The 18,611-nt window shown below is 42.9% G+C and overlaps 1 pseudogene across 1 annotated transcript in view; it reads right to left on the bottom strand.

Moving 5' to 3' along the window:
• LOC147826202 (NADH dehydrogenase [ubiquinone] 1 alpha subcomplex subunit 3 pseudogene) overlaps positions 1–18,611 on the bottom strand; it is a 46,869-nt pseudogene continuing 28,258 nt past the window's right edge. The window contains exon 1 of the transcript XR_015439322.1: positions 1–18,611. This exon is cut by the window's right edge and continues 28,258 nt beyond it. The product of XR_015439322.1 is annotated as an NADH dehydrogenase [ubiquinone] 1 alpha subcomplex subunit 3 pseudogene (transcript).

The raw sequence follows: 18,611 nt of genomic DNA on the forward strand, positions 1-18,611 counted from the left end.
GATAGCTAAATGTGATGTTAGGAGGTAGGCCCTGGTAGGGAGAGGTGAGTGGATCACTGGGAGAATGACCTGGTAGGGTGCATCTCCCTTCCCACTTCCTCCCTTCATTCTCTTCTTCCTGGCCACTATGGCATGAACAGCTTTCTTCCACCCAGGCCTTTCTACCATACAGTTTCTGCTTAGAGCTGACCAACTATGGACTGTAACCTTGAGCAAAAAAACCCAAAAATGAACAAAACAAAACAAAACAAAAAAACCCTCTCCTCCTTTAAGTTGTGAGTGTTGTGTGTTTGTTCCAGCTACAAGGAAAGTAACTAAAACACTGCCCTAAAGAATAAGATAGATATAGCAGAAAAGAAGTTTCAGAAGTGGTGGAAATTTTCACTGATACTGTTGTTCACCCTTCTTTCTGGCTCAGGTTACACCCTGTTTTCCAGCAAGGCTACCATGCCCTGATCTCCCACCTCACTTGCTCTGCAGGACAAGATAAGCAGCAAAAGAAGTGACTGACACACTTCCAGGAAAGTTGCTATAGTCCCAAAAGAATGACCAGAGGGCCTTAATGGATATAGGGCAGAACTTCCAGGCCAATGATTAGCCAGGAGGGACAACCTGACCAGAGGAAGGGGTCTGCAGTGCAGGCGTGAGCTGAAAGAAGCCAAGATAAAGAAAGGGGAAAGGTAAGGAGCTAAAGGAAAAGAGCTAAAGAGAAAGCCATTGACCCTACCTGACCCAAGAGAACAGACCATAAAAATCACTGACAAAGGCCTCATCAGCAGAAACCAGGTCACAGACCTGATCCAACCAGTATCTGTCATTACTTGGATCACCAAAGGGAGTGAAATATACCAAAGGTACCAAACATCAGCATCAAGGTGACATGTATTCCTGGTCCTGTGTACTAGACCTTATGAGAAAATGGGAGGGGAGAGACAGAAACTGCACCAGTGATGTTTTACTTTATCTGTTTCTGTGGAACAAATTACCCCAACATTTGGTGGTTTAAAACAACTATTATCTCATAGTTTCTAAAGTCAGGAAATTCAGAGTGGTTTAGCTGATGGTTCTGGATTGAGGTATCTGATGGGGCAGAGTAAAGATCCTGGCCAGGGTGTCAGCTAACTGGAGGCTTGACCGGCACTGGAGAGCCCACCATGAGGAATGCTCACTCGCTTACTTTCCAAGTCAGTACTCAGTTTCTTGGGCTGCATATGTGTCTTCATCACATAGCAGCTGGCTTCCTCCAGGGAAAGTGATCCAAAGAGCAAGGTGGAAGCAGAAATATTTTAAGTGGCTTAGCCCCAGAAGTCACATCTTAGGAATTCTGCCATATTCTAGTGTTTCAGGGAGCAGTCCTGATATAATGTGAGAGGAGACCACACAAGGGCACAGACATTGAGAGGTGAGGATCGTAGGGCCCACTCTTGGGAGACTGGCTACCATCACAGAGAGTTTATTTTTGAACTGACTGAAAAATCACCAACAAATTGATTGACTTAATCAGAAAAAAAGCTTGGGAATTCCTCAATGAGTCTGAGGTTTTATAGAGACATACCCTAACTGGGAAATTTTCCATTTTTCCTGATGTACCTACCTATAATGATGTGGCTTGAGAAGCAAAGTTGGTAACAGTTATTTGGGGCAAAAAATAAATTAAAATATGTTTGCTTAGTGCTGAGTTGTGACTATTTAAGCAAACCTACTGCTGATATTTAAGTTCTGTATTTGACAAATGAGTACTTCAGCCTCTCCCCCAGTATCTTCAGGGATTGGTCCCAGGAAGCCCCTCAGATACCAAAATCTGCAAATGCACAGGTCCCCTTAATAAAATACCATAATATCTGCATATAACCTACACATACCCACTGTATACTTTCAAATATATGTAGATTACTTTAATACATAATGTAAATGCTACATAATAGTAGTTATACTGCATATTTAGGAAATAATGGCAAGAAAAGAGTCTGTATGTGTTCACTACAAAGACAATTTTTTTGCAAATATTTTCAGCCCTCAGTTGGTTAAATCTGTGGTCATGGAACCTGAAGATACAGAGGACAGATTACTCTTCTTACAAATAGATAAAGTATCTGATCTTTCCTTTAAGGAACTTATACTTTGGATAAGAAGGGAAAAAGAAAGGAAAGGTGTAGTTTCACAGATGGCCCTCTGAGCAGCACACCTTTCAGTCAGAGGTGAGGAGTGCCAGTTGACAGTCAGACAGTTCAAGTCCTCTGATGTTCACAGCTTCAAGCACCAAGAAGGAAACCGCCAGTTCCTCTCACTTCCTGCCCACCAGGCAGCCAAGACCCCAACACATCAGGGCCTGGCTCCCCACTAGAGAAAGACTTCCATAAAGGAGAAAAAATAAACCGCCCCCTGAGATACATCTCACATAACAGTCTTACCTCCATGGCTTCTGGAGATTCGGAAAGTCTCCATAGGACTTGGAGGCTTCAGAATGCATTTTCCTGACACAGGTTTCTAAAAACATACTAGAGCTCAGATTTCCACAACAATTGAAACCTTTGGTCTTAACTGGAGAAGGAGATGGGGTGGGGGAGCTGGGGAACTTGGGAACGTTTTGCTGTCATTGCTGGAAAATTTCACGATGTGGCTTTGGGGAAACTAACAGTCCATTTCATTGCTTTGGGTCTGAGGTGGGACAAGGGGTGTGAACTGAGTGAGGAGGGACGTGGACTCTGTTGTGTTCACCTTTCAGGTTGGCCGGGGCAGATGGCTCAGCTTGGTGCACTGGAAAGGAATTGCTAAATACTGATTCATTCAAAACTTGCAGCTCTGCACTCGGACACCCAGAGGCCCAGTTACATGCATGTGCTATGAATTCGTCAATCAGCAGATCTCATGATACTTCATAGCAACTGCACGTCCACGTAGACACTCTAAACAGTGTTCAGCAATGATGAAAGAAAATTATGCAGCTTTTAAAACAATAGCATTATCATTGCTATACCATGGGGAAAGCAGAGCAGTCCAGCAGGCAGAGTGAGAACTAAAAATAAAATTTTTCATTTAGCATTCATCTGCCTTCTAGTTGTATCCAATTAATAAGCACTGTTGTTTCTGGGCTGCCGTGAAGTTAATCCCCCTCCTTTCCTTCTCTCTTTTTATTCCAAATAACTCCCACAAGCTTCACAAATAATTTCACAAGACCTAGGATCATTGATTCAGAAAAACTTCTAAAGGGAGGGTATAAGATCCAGAGTACTTTAGCCTTGAGCTGACTGCCCAAATGGATCGTGGTGTGGCTCTGAACTTTAACCCAGTATTTAGGAGTCCTTCATCCTGGAGTTCACCAGGTTGATAACTATAAATGTTTTGCATTATTTCTAAACAAGCCAGCTGCCTCGATTTCTTCACATATCTTGTAGGGTTAGAAAAATTTAATGAAAAGGTATCTAAAGTGCCCAGAACACTAGAGTTTATTAAAAAAATGTAACTTCCACCCATCCCCTAATCTATAATATGAAGGAAATGGTACTTGCTTCACAAAGTTATAAAGATTCAGTGAAAACATATAAAAGCATCAAATATAGTATCTGATATATACAGACGATTTAATAGGAAGAGCTTGAAAAATGTATTATTATTAGTCTCCACCTCTGTAATTTCAGGAAGGAATATAAATATTTTCCTGCTCTTATTTCTACACTATGCTCTCTCTTACCTTTGTCCTCATTTACACATCTCTGAATCTTTGAGATTCTCAGTTCTGGATTTCCTCACCTCACAAGAAAGTAGATTTCATGTGTTTAAAGAGCTATCTTTAGATACCTACACCTAGACTTGTGCTTGGCAAGTCAGGACTCAGCTACAGGAATCCACCTTGTGTAGGACTGATCCCAAAGACTAAGAAGAATGGGAATGGTAGTAGAGAGAACAAGTCACACCAAAAGGAGACTCGCTCTTGGCCAAGGGGCAGGACTCCATGTGGCTCCAGCTGGATTATTAGCTGGGAGAACTGACCTTTCTTCTTCCTGGTCCAGGAAACCTCTGCCCAGGTCTTTGTGGAATGTGACATTACCCAACTGATGTGAAGAACAACATAGCACAGTAAATGGACAGCAATGAAGACGAGGACCCTTGTGGATTAAGAAACAAACCTCATGTTCCCTTCCTTCCACACTAGTCCATTTGTACCCTATCCTGGGACCTTCAGACCCTAGGAACAAATCATCTAGCAGGCAGAAAACTTCCATAACTGAATGAGTCTTTTAGATCAAAAGAGCTCTGAGAACTCTGTTGGGGGCTGCAGGAGTGAGCCCCATGACATCTTGTACCACCTCATCAGGCGGATGACTGTCTCCCTGGGATATCTGCATGTTGGTTCTGTTCCCAGGGCTTCTCAGGTAAATGATAGGCAGAGCCTGTGAAGGGCTCAGATTCCACACAACCCCTTCCCCCATTCCTGAAGTCCAGCTCTCCCTTCATCAAACCTTCCCTTCCATGAGGATGATGCATATTTCAGCAAGGCAATGCTGGGAACTCCTCCAGAGTGTAGCCTGAACTGTAGATCAACTATTTGAAACCACAGCTCCAGTTCCTGGTCTATGTTTTTTGTGCCAAATCCTAAGAAAAAGATAAATAGGAGCAAGAGGGGGAAGAAAATGGTATGCAAGCCCTTGATTGATGCAAAACATCTAACGAAGCTCCTATGTGGGTCATGCTTTTGTGCAGAAGGCTTGTGGCCCTTGCTTTTTTTTTTTGTACTCATTGGATGCTTCAATTCATATCCCTTATATTTTGAAAAAACTGAAAGTAAACACAGCTATTGTAAAGAATGCAGAGATCCCTATAGAGCTGGGTAGTTTCTAAGTGGGCAAAATAAAGTTTCTATCACTACACACAAAACAAAATGCTCGGAGCAGTAATAGGTACTGGATTCTACAGAAAAGGGCATCGGCCCTGAGCTCCCAGAGCTGGGGAAGTGTTTAGAGGTTTCTTTGAAGCTTTTGTGGTTCTGTTATTAGATTTGTCTGCAGCTTGTTGAAAAGTATTTATTAGAGGCCTTCTTGATCCCTCTTCTGTCTGATATGTCGTAACTTTTATGACATAGAAATAACCAAAATGAAGAAGCAGAGACAACTCAGAGATTATTTGCTAGTTCTCCAAAGACTGCTGGCCATTTACAGGAGGAGCATGCTGGATAATTTATGAAAACAGCAATAGTCAGTGGGAGTGAAATAAAGCCCTCGCTATCCTCGGCACTCATAATGAACAAAATAAATTCCATCGTTATGCAGATGCTCCATGAGGGCTGTCAGCATGTAGAGGAAAATTTACTGTCTCTGATGCTCAAGACAAACAATTCCAGGAGATGAAAAACAACAGGGGTGGAGAAAGTGGAACCTGGCTTTCTGTCTTCTCCAGGAAGTTGTCTTCTGCTATGGAGCAGTGCACCATGACAGCCCTATCCCATGAGCCTTGTTCTCCTCTGCAACAATAGACAGGGAAACTTATTTTTTATCCTGGTATTTTGACCTACGGAGATTTGCTGAACCATGCCAAGCCAGAAAACAATATCCATTTGGGTTCAGCAGCAGGGTCTATGGGGCTGCAAGAAAAACTAAAATAAAATATTGGCTGTTTTGTAAAAAACAGATCATTCCATCCCCCGCCCCTGGGTCCATATCACTTTAAAGAAACCCAGCAATGATTCTCTCCAATATCTACAGTGATATGTAGCCATCTGCCCCTTTGCCAGAGACACCAAACACTGCCAAAAGTCTCAGGTTTCTGACAGGTCCCCAAGGAGCAATCTCTCCTCACCTGCATCTGGTTTTGCTAAAATTTAGAAACTGCGTGGTTCTTAGATGGTGCCAAGGAGCTATACATGTAGATTTCCATGCTACCTGCAATTACTTGCCTTGGCTATGACCTGCACTGCACTCAGTTCCAGTGGTAATTCTGCCATAAACCATATCTCATTTTATTATTATTTTATTTATGGAGGGTAGTTCCTCACTAGGACTTATTTTCCCACTAGACAGCTTCATCATGACTGGCAACATGTTTCACTGTAGAAACCTTCTATGAACTAGAAATGAGTGTGAAATGGCCATTCGGCCCTGCGGATTTCTCTCTTGAAATTTCATTAGCCAAGCTCCTCCGCCATCTGGAATGCACCTGACTTGTCCCCCAACTAGTATATATTGGCACTTTTCCTTGTACTTTTTTAAAAAAGCAATCTCTGTTGAAAAGAGGTGAATATTAATTTCACTATGGAACATTCCAGAAGACCCAATGGAGAAGTGGATGGCTATTTCTTTTTCTGAGTTTTCAGGAAATCATACCAAGTAGTAGGGAAACAGGGCCAACCTATCACTGCTCAGAAGTCTGTATTTTATGGCACAGCCTTCACTAACAAATTATCCAACTTAAATTGGTAAGAGGGTTTGTAAAATATCTTCTCTTCCTACCTTCCCTAAAACAGAGAATCCTGCTAGGCAATGAGTCTGCAATGGGCCTGGGATGGTGACATTTTTATTTTTCTTGTAGAAGCAAATGATTCCAAACCAGCATTTCACTTAGCTGGGGCTTCTCTCACCGCTTCTGCATAAATTTACTATAAAATCATAAAGCAAAACATAAAAGGCGAATGGCAACAGTAAAGTAGCTATGCCACAAACTCAACAACAATTATATATTCTATCTAGGGCACACTTAACTCTCTAATTGCTAATTGTAATTTAAATGAAAACATGTGTTTCTTGTTAAATTCATCAACTCCATTTGTAAGTGCTACCAACAAGAAGTGTGATTAAGGCTGAACGCTTACCTCGGGGTTCTGATACCCACAGGGTCCTGGCTGTTCTAGGGTTGTCTTCTGCAGTCAGTGGCCCATGATGGGCATGTTGCTTTCCAAACCTGGCAACAGGGCAAGGGGAACCTAGAGAGACAGCTCAGCTGGCATTCTTTATATATCGTGTGCTGCTGTCTCACACATATCGGATTTAAGACCCTGAGAAGTTCACTGCAGTCAAGCCCTACTTGGAATGCAGCCCTGCCCCTGTAAAGATATTCTGTGGACTTAAAAAATCCTGACAAAACTGGAGCATGCTCCCAGCATGTTCTCAGGAGAAGAGCTGTTCTCGGAGATGCCACCCAACTCCAACATGTATAAGAAAGACACTGACTAAGGCAATGCTTGTAAAGATTGTGTGTGGCTTTGCACTGCTGCCTGGCACACGGCAGTCACTCAGCAAACACCAGCCCATCCTCTTACCTGATGAGCACAAGTTTAATATTAAGAATTGAAAGAAGAGGGCCAGGGATTTAGCTCAGTGGCGCCGGCCCCTCCCTCCCAAGCACAAGGTCCTAGGTTTGATCCCCAGTACCAAAACAAAAGAACTGAAAGAAGAGTTCAAAAACTCCATCATTCATCTTTTACATGGAAAAATTGTTTTAAAACATAAAAATCTGGATAGAGAACAGTTTCAAAGTACAATATTGTTATTTTCAATTTGATACAAAAATTAGAAAAAATCAAATTACTTTTTATTGATTGGTTTTTATTGAGCTAACAAGAAGATTTGTGAGTAGCTTATTAAACCATGTGGGAAAAGCATTTGTAAAGTATTTGGGACTCTGTTAATGTGGCTTTTTGAGAAAAAAGGGGACACACACACACACATGTGTATGTATGTATTTAGGGTGTGGGGGGGAAGATACGGAATTGGCTCCCATGACTATGAAAGTTGAATAGCAAGAGAGAAACCAGCATCCCAGCTGAAAGCCAGGCAGAGAGAGAGAGAGAGCAAATCCTTCCCCACTGAGCCCTTGGCACTATTCTGGCTCTCAGTGGATTGGATGGGCCCACACACATTGGGCAGAGCAATCTGCTTTACTCAGTCCACCAATTTAAATGTCAATCTCATCCAGAAACACACCTACATACCCGAAATTAGCGCAACACCCTGTGACCCAGTCAAGTTGACTTAGCAGATGAAGCACCTTGAAGTCTAGGGTTATTTTATATTTGAGGCACTGCCTCCATGGGAGCCATGGGAAATGCATGGCTTTGGAGATAGCAGATCTACATTAAATTCTGGTTCATTCACTTACTAGGTCCAGGCCTGACCCTGCTGAGACTCACCTCATGGCCCACTGTGGACAATAATAACAATCTGCTCATATACTGTTTGGGTCACTCGTAAGGTTTAACGTGTAGCCAGTAAGTCCATCAGAGGACACAGTGCTCGACCCTTGAGTTTCTGTCCAAGTGGGGCCTCGGAATCTGGGTCTGTTTTCTCCACTGTGACTATGATGAGGGCCTTGGTAGCCTCTCTGGGGCCTCTTTAACACTAAGGGAGAGCTCTACCCACATGACCCAATTATCTGCCAAAAACCCCCACTTCCTAATGCCATTACATTGGAAGTTAAGGTTTCAACAAATGAATGTTAGAGGACACACATTTGTTTTTTGCAGAGGACAGAGTTTAGTCTGCTATCATGAATGAGAAGATACACACTATGATTTTATTAATATACCTTGGGTAGAGATTATCAAATATTTATTAAACACACACCATATACATGACATGCACATACATTCAATCAGGATTAAGCTCAAAGACTATAGAATGAGGTTCAAATCTCATTCTTTAATTCTTCTCTTCCAGCTACAGTTTTACACAAACTGCATCTAACTAAAATGAATGCACAGTGCAGTTTTAAAGGGGCAAAAAATTTTAAGTCTCAATATGTATGAAAGAGCTGCATGTCACAGGGGAAATGATCAATGCTACTTTGTGGTCCTAATGACAGTGGGGAATTTGTGGGCTGCTTATGTTCCAGCCGTGTGTTTCTAAATTTAATATCCGAAGCTGAGACCATGTATCCCTGGGAAAACTGTGTTAGAACTGGAAGGACCTCACAGATCATGTAGTCTGTGGTTGATCACCATGTTTCTGGCCTCCATGAAGCACATCCTGTGGCATCTCTTCCCAATCTGACTACGGGCTCAGACATGAACTTTCTTTGGCCAACGGGATATGAGCAAACGTAACATGAGAAAAGACTTGATAAGTGCTTGTGCCTTGGCTCTTGCTCCTCTTGGAGCACTAACACTCCACATTAGAAACCCAGGATATCTGAGACCAGACTCTACGTGGGAGAGAATCAGGGCATCCTGGCAACAGCCCAAGCTCATCACCAGACATGAGTAAGGCCGTCTTGGACAATTCAGTCCCTGGTTAGTTTCCAAAAGACTGTGTCAGAGATTCTGATTAATTTCTGATTTATACAGTCAACTAGTGCTCATCTTGAATCACCAAATGTTCCCAACTTTGCATCCTATGAACCACAGCATCAAACCACAATTCCTACTCTAAGGATGCCTCTGGGATAGACCCATAAGACATTAAGAAATATAACACATAATTTGAACTTCTAGAAATTCCCAACTTAAATGGAAAGATTTAGAGAGATCTCAGATGTACAAGAATATGACATCAATAGAGTTTATACTGGTTTAAGTAATTATAGATGTACAGCTTGTTAAATTGTTGAAATGCTTCCCTATCTGCAGTCTAAGTCTCCACTCCTGATTTCTCCCAAACTCTCCCAGTATTGGCAACTGAGGCACCAATGCTTTGTACTACAGGTGACCTCCATAACTCTTCCTATTGTGTCCCTGTCCATTCTGGTGGGTCAGTAACCATCAGATACAGGTTGTTAAATATTCTGAACATCACAGTGGAGGCAAGGTAGTAACGTTTCTAAATGAGTGACAGAGATGACAGATGTAGAATAAGTTCAAGGGGCTGGGAAATATACACCATTATATGTGCGTGCTCAGAGGGGAGGTGCATTTTGAGCCACCTAAGAGATGGATGGGACACAAGTGATGGGGAAAGAAGGACAAGGTGCTTGGGATGTCCCATTCATAAAAGATAGTTCATTTAAGCACCAAATAGGAGCTGTCCAGTTAAATGACTGGGATACAGTTTTGGTCTTTTCAGTCCTCACATTCATGCTGTCCCCCCACCAAAACAGGGAAGTATTATCTAAAATAAGGCACCAAAATAGGATATGGTGGCAGGATGATCAAGATTTATTCCTGGGAGTGAGATTTTTATGAAGAAGACTAGCAGGCAATATGCTTAAAAAGGAAGAAATGGGATGCAGATGAAAAATAGACACAATTCAAGCAGATCTTTGTTTCTAATGAAGCAGAGCCAGGAGAATAGATTTTGTAGTTTTTAGTAGTGCAATACACTGTAAGTTACAGAACCATACTGTTGATGTTTTACCAGATGAGTATTTTTTATGATCTGTGCTCTTCAACATAATTAATTGCACAACTAAGTATACTGAACATTCACAATACCAAAATAAAAATAATTTATGCTAACACTATCTTACCAACAAACAATATCATTTTTCATTGTTTCATTCATCTTTGTAATTTCATACATGTCATATCATACAAGTAACAATAGTATTCTCTACATTTTCTTCTTGTGTTGTTTCATATTCTGCCATACCCTCAGATTTGACTTTTGAAAAAAAATTTCATTTTAAAGCCACCAAAATAAATTACTGTATTTGTATTAAGGAACCCAGCTTAGCACAGTTCCTGGCATCCATCAGGGATGAATGATTTGAAAGTCAAGAGTGGAATTAGTGGATGAGAGTTAAGCAGAGGATTAGAAAATGATAGGTCAAACATGTTTTGGAATGATTAGTATATTTTAATGACCTATTTTATTTTATTTTCTGGGGTTCATATTTTTATTGCAGGCCTCCTCCCTGTACATGGAAAGAGCTGCCCACAATTCCTTCAGCCACTCCAAGCTGGAGCTGCGGAGGTTCCCGGGAGGTGGCTGGGCACATCGGGCATGTTCCCATCATCTTGGACAGGCACTGGGTGGTTGTAATGTGTGGCCTGGTTGATCATGCTGGAATATTTTGTGTAGGGGCTGAGTGGGGGCAGAACTATAGCAAGACTCCTGATGGTGAGGGATGTGACCAGCACTGATTCCTGGGCCCAGGCATTCTTGAGGAAGGCAGCAAAGGAAGCAGTCATATTGCTCAGCTCCCACTGCATTTTACAGCCATTTTGTAGAGAACCCAAGATGCTGGGCGAAAATAAACATGATACCTACTTCTTGTGTGGTACTAGGTAAACTATTAGTCCTAAATGGCAGTGACAGCCCCCCTCCTTACTGTTGATACAACCTTTGTACTAATTAGTGTACAAAGAGGGGACCAGCAAAGAACAGAGTAACTGTACTGAAGTTCAGAGTCACAAATAAAGCAGATAAAAAGTTTTGTGACTCTCATTTTGGGGGGTACTGAAGAAAGAGCCAATATATCCTTGCTCCCTTCTTCTTATTTTGGATTCTGTCATCACAGACTCTCTATCCTGGACATAGCCCCAGTGTGGGGATTAGAAGGAGAGTATTTCACCAGATGTAGGCAGCATAATAAAAATATATGGTGAATGTTTAAAAAATGTATTACAGTAAAAGACACAATGCCATCAATCCCCTCAAAAAACTCCTCCTTGCTTCAAATACATTCATCCTATCATTCTGAAACCTTTCTGGAAGTCCTATTTCATAAATGTTTTTAGTTACAATGTCATGGCTGCCTCAATGTCCTGTTTCAAAATGTTTATAGTAATTTCCATCAAATAAAATTATTACAGTGTATCCTCATCCACTCTATTTACCAGATGGGGCACCATGTGCCTTCTGCTCTTCTCCAATGTTGAAATGACCATGAAAGGTAAATGTCAATTTGGGGCATAAAGGCACTCACAAAAGACACTCAAAAAGAAGACTTCCTGAACTGCTGCAGAAAGTTGGCAAGAATGATGGAGATAAATACGTTCAAAACGAGAAGTGTTTTGAGGGGTATTAATGGCAATGTGTCTTTAACTGTTATGATTTTTTAAAATTTAGGCACACACTGTATGGTTTGATCAGCCCTTGTACATGCCAACTTCAATGTCCCTAAACATTCTAAAACTTCTGGGTTCAAAATGGGTCATAGCAAATTTTGCTAACTGAAAACCCTGAGCTATTTACACAGGAATGCCATACCTGACAGGGTAGTTACCAAATATTTCCTCTTGCAAGAATCAGCCTGTGTTCTTTGCTTACCTTCAAGGGTCTGCATGACTTTATCTCACAAAGCTTTTTGCAGGATTGTTCCCATCCTCAAGAGAGCTGTGGCCATCATCAAGTGACTGAGGCCCTCCTCAGACCTGGTCATTTTTGAGTGGCCAAAGCAGTGGTGGAGTCTGTGTGAAAGTAGGGAGTTTCCTTTCCAACCTCTAGCTGTTCCTGGGCCCAAACATAAAGTTAGCAGAAAAACAGTTCTTTCTGCTTCTATCCCATCTCCTTATCAAATCCTCAAACTGGTCCCAGCATCATAATGGGGGACAGATGCCATGCTTCTCCCCAGTGGTCCTTGTCCTGTGTAATTGAGATGACCATACAAAATGACTCCTCCATCCTCACCCTGTCCCTTTTTCCTTGACCCAAAACACCTTAGTATAGCAATCATGCAAGATCCCCAAGTGACCAGTTCAGCAAATGTCCAACCAGGTGCCAGGTACCACAGCAAGGACCCCTGCTAGCTCTGGGACTCTAGATATTTTCTAAACACAGAGAAGTCTGTCTGTTGTCTGTTGTCACCTGCAGAAGATTTTCCGCCTTCTTTGCTTATGGACAGATTAATAGGATATGACATCAGATATCCTTGAATCCTGCTTATTTCCAGAGGCTGTCCCCAAACATTTCCAATTACAATTTGTTGAAATTCAAAAGGGCTTGATGTCATTTGACACCTCAAAGGGTAACACCACCAGCACTGAGCACTCGTGATGTGCATGCTTCCTTACAAGCCCTATTCTGGGTCCTCACACAAAGGAAGTTCTCATGACCCTCATTTTATGCATGAGTGACAGAGGTCCAGGGAGCCAAAGAGAATGGATATGTTCCTACAATTCTAAAGGACAAATCCAGTTTGAACCCAGGCAATCTGAAAGACAGTCCAAGTCCTTAGCCATTCTACTGCCCTGTCTCCTGGGAGGAGTCAAGCCAGAAAGTATGGGAAGAGGAGGATGAGAAGGATGTGAAGCTCACAGTCATCTGAAGCCTCTCACCTAAAAGAGAGAAATCACTCATGTGGAAGTATGCGCCAGGCCTTCCCTGGACACAATGGCATGGAACATCATGAAAGAATGAAAGCATGTAAGTATGTCCAGTCGGACCGCTAATTAAAATTATAGCAGACAGCTGTGCTTACTTTGACCAAAGGTTTGTGTGGTGACTTAGTTACTTTTCTCATTGCTGAGACAAAATACCCAACACCCAAAGTCAAAAGAGGAAAGGTTATTTGCAGCTCAGTTTGTAGCGGTTCCAGTCCATAGTTGGCTGACTCCTAGGCAGGGTGTCATGTCAGAGGGGCACTGCAGAGGAGAAAGAGTTCACGGTGGACAGAATGCAGAAGACAGCAAGGCAGCATGCAGCAAAGTGGCAAAGCAGCAAGTGATGGCAGCAGCCCTGTTTCTGTCCCTTATATTCCATCCAGGCTACAGGCCCTTAGGGCAGTCCTTCCCATTATCCACACCCAGAACTATGCCAGTCACTGGACTAATTTAGTAATCACACACCCTCGATCCCAGCATCACACCCTAGATCCAGCCACCTCCGAAAAATCCCACCTATGACTGCATGAGGCTTTTGGGGGAACATCTAGATGCAAGCCACAACATGTGGTCTCAGCTCTGTAAAGCAGCTGGAAACTGAGAACTTCCCCTGGCCTCCTGAGAAGAACTATGCCAAGAGCATTCAAAGCACTCTGCATGGGGCTGCATGGAAGCCACACACTGCACATCTTTCTGGTAGCATCACTTCCCAGCAGGCCATTTGTGAATTGGAGCAGGGAGGGAGCAGTTCCTAGAGAAGCAGTGCCCCATGGCTGTGGTTATCCCAAAACCACTTCTCCAGGAGAGGAGTAAGAGAGTGGTTGTAAGGCCAATTTGTTCTCGGCTTTCCGTCTGGAATACTCCATAGTTTTAAGAAGGTACAGGGCATTTCAAGAACAGGGAACAGCCTGCAGAAAGGTAAGGAAAGAAATGCTGGGCCGGGGATCTAGCTCAGTGGTTTTGCTGCCTGCCTTGCAAGCGGAAGGACCCGAGTTCGATCTCCGGTACCAAAAAAAAAAAAAAAAAAAAGAAAGAAAGAAAGGAAAGAAATGCTGACAACACCACATGCAAAGAATGATGTGGGGTCTCATGAGTTTGGGCTGATGGAGTCCAAACAGATCTTAACCTAAGAAGGGAGACAAGGCACCTCCATCTGTATGTGTGTGTGAGATGTACTGACTGATTTAAGGCCAGGAAGGGATTTTCTGAACTGTCTTGATTAAATTAATTGTGTTCGTGTAGAAGAATCTCTCCTATCCAATTTTACATAACAGTCAAAAGTGGCATCCCAAATCCTATTTTACACTTACTAAAACAGGAGCACATTAATGTCAACTAGAAGAAAGTCCTTTACAAAGTTGATGTCTCCTATCTTTTGTAAAGTTGATGTCTTCTCAAAGTGCTCAAATTCCTGAGGTAAAGTGATTAGATTGGCCAATCATGAGCCCATTTTTAGGTACGGTGTTATGAGTTGAATTTCGTGTTTCCAAAATTCACATGTTCAAGTCCTCACCTTCAGTAGCTCAGAATATAATAGGACTATTTGGAGATACAGTTTTTTAAAGAGAGATTAGTTAAAAATAAAGTCACAGGGGTGGCCCTAACCCAGTATGTCAGATGTCCGTATAAGAAAAGGAGAGTAAGATGCACACGCATACAAAGGAACCATGTGAGAATTCGGGGAAAAGACAGTCATCTGCAAGCCAAGGTGGGAGGTGTTGGAAGAAACTGACCTTGCTGACCCCTTGACCTCACTCAGTCTTTCCGTATCTGGAACTATGAGGAAATAAATGTCGGTAGTGGAAGCCCCCATTTTGTGGTTCTTCCTTGTGGCAGCCAAAGCAGTGGAATCCACACGTTACTCCCCAGCCATACTGTATTAGGACCCAAGTGCACAACCTCCTGGTGAGCCTACATTGCATCCCAAGAGGTTCTGCTCCTCTCACTTGAGATGACAGACAGGGCAATGAGCTATCCTCTTCCCTTTCTTCTCTAATTAAAAATAGCCCAAAGGGAGGAGAAGGAGGCCTGAGACATCCTCAGGGTAAACCAGGTGTCCTTTGAGGGAAGCCCAGACACTATGGAGTACAGGTGGAGGCCTGGTGGGGACAGGGCTTCAGTCTCACCCAGACACTGCCATGAGCTTTTGGTTATTTTGAAGAGAAGATGGGGAGAGGAAAGAGGCACTCAGTCCCCAGAAGCCCCATCCTTCACTTGTAAAATAGCCCAGCAACACTGGTGGGGAACATTTAGTTACAGGATGGCAGATTTCTTACAGGCCCCTTAGCTAGCGGGACCAAGCACCGTCATCCCCAGGGGATAGCAGAGAAAGAGGGAAATTGTCCCCTGCATGGTGGGCAAGGAGGGTGCAGGCCTGTTTTGAAGGTCACTGTGTTGAATCCTTCCCTTCTGCTTTCCTCTGCGCTCCTAACTCAAGCCCAGAAAGGTTGCCTGTTGGGGTTTTTAATCATCATTACTTTCTGTAGCACATCTTGCCTTTGGTTGGACAGCCTGCAGAACTCATGCAGCCACGCAAAGCCCCTAAAATCAACTGAAGCTTCCAGTCATTGGCCTCTACGGGCTGTTTTTGTGGGGTTCCTCTCTCTCCCCCAGCAAGTCCTGCACCTCTGAGATGTACTGAGTCCTTAATGTGCATGCATTTGAAAGGAGCAGATGAAAGCTGTGCCTCTGAGCTGGCCTAATTGGGAGAACTGCAGTGTAGGCGGAAGGGCTGGGTCTAATAAGTGAGGGGGAAGGGGTGGGTGTACAGGGAGGGGCGGACCGGGAGGAGAAGGGCTCTTTTTTATGAAAATGTGGGTCTCTCCACTGTCATTCCTCTTCAGCTGCTGCCTCGCAGATGGACCCTTTAATTGAATTTTCCTACAGGCCTGGGGGAGGGAGTCATTTCAGGTCCAAGAGCAATTGAAGTGAATCGATGGCTTTGGTTTCTTTTCATCAGGAGCTGAGGGCCAGGTGGGCAGCTGTCAGTCTTGATGTTTTTTGTCTTCTTCCTATTTCCCTCCTACCTTCCATTCACCTGAATCTTCTGTATTCTGGGTTATTGCGCTACATCTGTGCCTCTGATACAGGGTAAGCTAGGAGGAGGATGAATTAGAAAAACAACGGGGGTTTTTTATTCCACTGAATTAAGGGACCCTTTATTGAACAGCTATTATGTGGCTAGGTCTATGTTCAGCTCTTCAGAAGACAGTCAGAAGTTCAATTCATTCCTTTATGCCCAATCAGGAAGAATGCTCTTAAAAATAAGAGCAAAAATTATAAAGCAAAACAAAAGCAATACTCGATAAATAAAACCAATTGAAGGATAATAGAAGCCATCATCAAGTTCTAAACTGAATACAATGAAGTACTAAAATGTACAGGTGTGGCAAATATTAAGTGTCCTGGGGGTCTGAAAAGTTTTGGGACATTTAATTTGGGGAACTGCCTATAAATTGGCAAAAATAATACCCCTATATAATCCTGAGCACCTCTGTCTGCCCAGAAAAAGCAATAGAGTTGGGGATACTCAGAAGAGAAGAAAGATGAGGTCCAGTTCACAACTCTTCGTCAAGATAGCAAGGATGCTCTGTGTCCAGGTTTCTGCTGAGTGGACCCTAGGTGTCAGGGGTTCCTGTGTGATTCTCAGGAACATTGTGAAGAGCCCTCAATGTCTGCTTTTCCATATCTTCAACCATCTCGGTAAACCCTTATGAGATAGGGATTTGGTAGTGTAGAGGGAAAGCAAGTTTGTTACAAGGTAGGACTTCCGAATCCTACTTCAGTTACCTACCTCCAACTAGACCTTGTCACTTAACAGTACATTCAGCTATAAACTCATCAGTGGATGAATCCACTGATGAGTACAGCATCCACACGATCCAATCACCTTCCAAAAGCCCAACCTCTGAATACATGAGACTTTGGTGGGACATTTTAGATCTAACCATAACAACCCCAGAGTACTTAAAGGACATAGTAGGCAAGGGAAGAATTTGAACTCTCTGTTTAATAGATATTGCTAAATACCAAACATTTTGAACAAAGCAAAAAGCCTGTAAATTCTTCATTGTAGTGCACTGTGGGCCACATGCGGTTTGGAGGTTCCATTTGGCATAGCAGTTGTTTACTGCTGCCGAGAAAGTAGCAAGTAAAGCGATAGAAAGGTGGGATGGCCAGGAAAGATGAGACCAGAGGTCTGCTTTAAAAGAGAGGGAGGACTTACTTGCATGAAGAATTTGGCTCTTCCTTAAAAAAAATTAGCTTCTACCAAGTTCCCACCATAATCAGCTCCCTTCATATTGATTATTTATCAGCAGCAGCAGCATTGCCATACTCATCATCTAATCCTCACGTAACTGCCATGAAATAGACAATTTTGCCCATTTAGAGAGAAGGAAAATAAAGTTCAAACAGTGTAAGTGACTTACGCAGAGTAGGAGGGTAGAATGACAGTCACAGAGCGGCCCCTATACCACAACTAACAAGACACAGCCATGGCCAACATCTTCCATTTTGCATCCTCAGGTAACCCAGATATTTTTTTCCAATCCTCAAATATCTCAGCAGAGGCTGGCTCAACTCCTCTACTGAGAGCTCCCAGGGGTCCTGGAGAGGCTACCCTAACCTATCCAAGCTGTAGCAGGAAGTACCTGGGTATGTGGTGACCACTGGGAACATGAACAAAGCCCACCCCAAAGCATCTGGGTCTCTATTTTAACACACAGGCTGTCCTTCAGGTCATCCTCTAAGGCCAGTGTGTTAGTCTATTTTGTGTTACTATAACAAAACACTTGAGCCTGGGTATTTTATAAATAAAAGGTTTATCTGGCTCACAGTTCTAGAGGTCTAAGAGGACAGTGCCAGCGTCCTGGGGAAGAACCCCTGGCTGTGTTAGAGAAACAGAAAGGGAACTGGCTGCATACACAAGGGCCCAAATGGATGGAGTGACCTCACTTTATAATCACCTGCTCTCACAATAACTAACTCCCAGGGACAGTGCCCCACAGCCTAATTGCCTTCCATTAGTACTCATCTCAAAAATTGTCACTATCTCAACATTGTCACACTTGGGACTGAGCTTCCAGCATATGAACCTTAAAGGTGCACACTCAAGCCACAGAAGCCACCTGTCCTGATTTTTTCCTAATGATAGGCACCATTTAAATACTTATTATGGAGCCAGGGGTGGTAGCACACGCCTCCTAGCACCCTAGGAGACTGAGGCAAGATCAAGCCCATCCTGGGAATTTAATGACTTAGCAAATCCTTCTAAAATTAAAGAGTAACAAGGGCTAGGGATGTAGCTCAGGGCAAATGCCCTAGGTTCCATTCCTAGCACCAAAAAAACCCACAAAAAATCTATTATATCATCTACATGTTAGACACTTTACATTCATTAATTCAATTAATTCTCACACCAACC

The sequence above is a fragment of the Heterocephalus glaber genome, unplaced genomic scaffold, assembly GCF_053883595.1.
Source record: "Heterocephalus glaber isolate CG9 unplaced genomic scaffold, H.glaber_assembly_v1.0 deba00001472, whole genome shotgun sequence".
Classification (NCBI taxonomy): domain Eukaryota; kingdom Metazoa; phylum Chordata; class Mammalia; order Rodentia; family Bathyergidae; genus Heterocephalus; species Heterocephalus glaber.